Below are 5,049 nucleotides of genomic sequence, written 5' to 3'. Positions count from 1 at the left end.
AACATGTATAAAGGACACATTGATACTACTACAAAGATTAAAGAGATCTTAACAGGATTATGAAAGAGAACAGGTCCTCAGAATAAAGGACCTATGATGCATCAATGAAGCTGAGATCCAGGTTGAGTGTTACCTTTGAGGCATACCTGATGCAGGTGTCTGGGTGTCACATCTGTGCTGTGCTGAGCCATACTGCAATCCAGATCAAAAAGAAAAATCAGTAATATTGATTCCATCTTTAAAAATTGTATTTTGTTCATCATGAATTTTTGCATTTTTTATTATATTGCTTTAAAATCTTATCTTGTTTATTTAGCTTTTGGCTCACATTAAATCTATACCCAAAAAGCAAGTACCTTACTTATCTGACATTATTCCCAGCCTTAATTCACTTGATTTTAATGTGTATGTTGTGTGTGTACTGGCAACAAATAAAATACATTTAAAAATTGTTTCAATTATAGAAAAAGCACTTGCTCCTCAGACTTCAAATTATTGAATGATCATTATTATTATAATATCAACATTTAGTGGCTAATTTTTTTATTCCTACAAGATATTTTCTAGAATGTTGTGGTGGTGTTGCACTTCTTGGAATTTAAAACCTAGCAGGATGTATGCAGGGAATATTTAGATGCAGTTGACAATGTTCTAGATGCACTGAGTAGGCTTACATGCTTTATATTCTATTTCTCCCAGCAACTCTGAGTGATAATGCAGTCTTTTTTTAAACTAAACTTTATTTTTTTAGAGTACTTCTGGTTCACAACAAAACTGTCTGAAAGCACAGAGTTCCCATATTCCTCATCCTGATTACCTCTCTTCCCACCCACCTCCCCTGCTACCAACATCCCCCACCTGAGGGGTACATTTGTCCCCCACCTGAGGGGTACAATCAATGAACCTACACTGAAATATCATTATCACCCAAAGTCCATAGTTTAACTAAAGTTCACTCTTGGTATTGTATATCCTATGGGTTTGGACAAATGTATAATGACATGTGTCCACCAGTGCAGTATCATATATAATAGTTTCATTGCCTTAAAAGTCCTCTGTGCTCTACGTAGTCCTCCCTCCCCACAACCCTGTCATAGCTGATTCTTTTACTGTCTCCATAGCTTTGCCTTTCCCAGAATGTCACACGGTTAGAATCATATATTATATAGCCTTTCAGATTGGCTTCTTTCCCTTAGCAATTTGTTTATTTAAGGTTCCTTCCTGTTTTTTCATGGCTTGATAATTTATTTTTTACCTGTAAATAATATTTCATTGTATGGGTGCTATTATATTTATTTTCACCTGAGGAAAACAAGACTAAGTGAGATAAAGTACCTACAACAAAGTCAAAATGAACAGAGAGGAGATTTGAAATCCAAATCTACAGGTGTTTCAGATGAGAAAGTAGTGAACATATCCAAATATTTATGGATACTAAAATAAAGTGCTTTAATTGGGGTCTCAGATGAATGGAGCAATCTTTAAACTTCAATTTAGATATGGCTTGATTAGGACAAGCTGTCATTTATTCTTTGGTTATTCCAGAAAGGTTGCATGGAATGTTCAGTTATTCAGAGGCATTTTAAAGGCTTCTTAAAGGATGAAAGTTAGACTGGGACTTGTAGATTTCCCAAGCATATGATGAAAATTGAGAAATGTAGAAGGACATGTGAACCAGTTAACTTCTTGAGAAACACCCCCTATACAGCATATACACAGTCCCAGCTTTCAAATTAGCATAACTAAAAGATGACACAAACTGAATTCTCAATAGATTCAAGTTTGTGTTTCTCTTATTGTGATATTTTCCTTCCTCACTTACTGTATCTACAATAGATACTGACAATAGCTTGCATTTTTAAAGCACTCACTGTGTGTCAAGCCTGGTGCTAACTACTTTTATGCATTAACTTATTTAATTCTCACCCAATGTCTAAAAAATACCTTCAGTTTTTCCACCCACTCTTCAGTTAAGGAAATTTTATATCTGAATAGAATTCACTTGCTCTGGAGTGAACCTTACATGCATATTAGTCTGATGTCAGAGTCCACACTCTACTCACTATATTCAGTATTATCAGGCATCGAAAGTGCATTAAACTGGTGTTAATTTTTTTTAGCACATTTGAGTATCCTTTTCAGACTTCTGAAGAGTCATGCAGAAAAACTTGGCATTACTGAAAAATACTAAATCTACCATTCAACAAAGATGTTCTAAGGACCCTCAAGTTGCCAAAATGTAGACTAGATATTTGTGACCAGAAACAGGAGATACGTGTTTTATGACTTTGATGTATCTGCATTTATGTGTAGTTACACCAGATAAACAGTTGCTTCTTCAAAAAGATAAGAAAACATATTGTGAATTGACAGATTGGCTATGTATCATATATTGCACCAATACTCCTTCATGAATAGAAGAGAAGCTAACATTTGTTGAACACTGTGGCATGGATTTTATCCCCTCCACAATGAGGCATTGCTGTGTTCATTTTACAGGTGAGAAAACCAAAGCTCAGAAAAGTGGTTTGCTCAATTACCAAAGAGCCAGCAAATGGTACAGATGGGATTTCCAGTCACATCTGTTTGGTTCCAAAGAGTTTACTTTTTCTAGTATATCATAGTGCTTTTTATTAAGCTCAGTTTTCAAGATAAATGTTGTTTCTGCTTTTTATATGTTGGCAGTGTTGAATGTGCTATTACTTGGAAGCCTTGTAAAGACAGGAATTTACCATGTAAATGATAATTAAAATGGATAGGAGGAGAGAAGGTTTCAGGAGCATGTTGTAAGTTTAGTCTTGGCTCTGAAATATGCAGGTGCTCTTTAAAGGAAACACCCAGAGTTATCAGTTCAGTTCTCTGAACTGCTATTCATTCTCTCTTTCTCTCTCAAACATAATTCCTTTGCAATTTAAAATTAATCACTTGTGGACCACTTTGGAAGTGGTTAAGACATGACTTACAGAAATATTTTAAAAATATTGAGTTGACAGCTAAATGGAATGGAATGTTTCTTGGAGCAGTTCTCAGCTTGTCATTTACTCTATTTAAATTCAAGGTCCTTGTGCCTCATCTGTTTTCTGAGCTGAGGAAGCTGTAACCTGAGAATCCAGAGAGGAATGCCTGTTAATCTCTGTGTCCACTTCTCTGCAAGCTTGGATTTGAAGAAATGAGGCACAGGAAATAGATGGTAAGACACTAAACCTGTGTCTAATCAGTACTGGCATTTGCAAAGATGCATTGGGTAGATAGCAGTTATGTAAATAGAACACTGAGCTGCAGTCAGGGACTGGGTTCTGGACCTGGCTTCTCAAGTAACCTAAATAGTAATTCAGAGGCATCCAATGAGTGCTAATGTGTAGAAAAACAGATGTAGCAGGTGATAAATAACTGTGCATAATATATACATATTTTATGTATATTTAAATTCTAAAGTTGTTATCACAGAAAAGGAATCAAATTCCTTTAGATCAGAAGAAATCATAGAGATCCGATTAGTCTTATTTCCCTAGAGTGTAAATAAGAAAATTTGTGAATAATCATTGCCACTGAGAATTAGTATGAAACAAATAATTTTTGTTACCACATGGTTTTCTTACAAAAATCATTACCATGCTATTTTAGGAAACACTGGTAGGTTTCTGAAGTAAAACAATGTTGTTGTTTTTTTAACAACATTATATCAAATTAGGTAACAATTACATATAGACCGTGAATTTAATCAATGAAGCATAATTTTCTGAACAATTCATAATTTAATAGTCTCTTCATGGTTCTTTGTACTGAGAAAGGAACTGTTCATTGCTCACTTTGTTCTTAAGACTAACGACAGACTCTGTGATCTTCAACCTCTTCAGTACCAGGAGCTCTTCCTGATTCACTTCCAGTTTTTTTCTGCGGCTTTATTTTGGGGACGTGTTTCCAGAATTTTTTTTTCTGAGAAGCTGTTTGTCCATCACTCTTTTGTGTGTGCTTCAGTCTTATTTTCCTCACATTCTTCAGTTTGCCAAGACTCATGGTATAAAACTATTAGTAGATATATTGCAAAATCATAATTCTACCTCTTTAAAGGGCACCTGCTTTGATAGTAAGCACATATGAGGTCTTGCCATATCATTCTCCTATAGCTTCAGTGTTTCTTTTTTGGATAATCATCTAAATTCAAACTAGAAAGTTTTGCCCTTGAAGTTACTGCTTATGGTTTGGAGTTTTGAATAGATGGTCTTCATGCAACATAGTCAAATATGTCAATTTCTATTTTTTTAATATTCATTTAAGGATATATTTTTTGATTTTTTGAGGGAGAGTAAGGACAGGGCAGAGAGAGAGACAGACAGACAGATAGACATTGATGTGAGAGAGAAGCACCGATTAGATGCCTTCCATATGTGCCTGAACCAGGGATCGACCCCATGTCCTTTTGCAGTATGGGATGATGCTCCAACCACCTGAACCACCCAGCCAGGGCTCCACCATATCAATTCCAATTGGAAAATGTTTCTTGCATTTTTATCAGTGTATAGTACAGCTGGCCACTCAGTGCAGAGATTTGTAGGAGCTTCACAATGTTTTTTAATTGCTACAGGAGTCAATTGCAGAGAATTGGGGATGTTGAAAAGTTATAGATTTCTCTCCTTTACCATGGGCACCCCTGTTTTACTGGATAACTCATTTGGACAGGAAGATGTAATGCAGAGGGTCTGAGTGCTGCTGCAACAGGTAAACTGGCCAGTCCTGGTCAGTGACCATTTCCTATGTCCTAGGAGGTAGCACCTTTCTTCTCACTGACATTTCAGATTTGGAAATTCTTTCTGCTGTACATGGGCTTGATCTCCTTGTGGCAGTCACTCTGTGCTTGTGACCACACAGCAGTGGAGACAACATGCAGGGTCCTGGGCCCTGAGCTGCAGGGCCAGCCATGTGGGGAGTGAAGATTCTGTCTAGCTGTGAATATGGAAAGCCCCTTCATGTTCTCGTTCTACGAGGTGAGCTAAAAATAATTATACTATTTACTCAGAAGTTCGACCTACCTACAAATTAGCTATGTGG

General features: G+C 36.4%; 1 pseudogene; it reads right to left on the bottom strand.

Moving 5' to 3' along the window:
* Positions 1-3,767: 3,767 nt before the first annotated feature.
* LOC119042704 (28S ribosomal protein S35, mitochondrial-like) lies at positions 3,768-4,830 on the bottom strand (annotated as a pseudogene).
* Between the last annotated feature and the right edge of the window lie 219 nt (positions 4,831-5,049).

Source organism: Artibeus jamaicensis, unplaced genomic scaffold (genome assembly GCF_021234435.1).
Source record: "Artibeus jamaicensis isolate MK-2021 breed Jamaican fruit bat unplaced genomic scaffold, CSHL_Jam_final contig_601, whole genome shotgun sequence".
NCBI lineage: Eukaryota > Metazoa > Chordata > Mammalia > Chiroptera > Phyllostomidae > Artibeus > Artibeus jamaicensis.
This window is presented reverse-complemented; position numbering and strand designations above follow the sequence as displayed.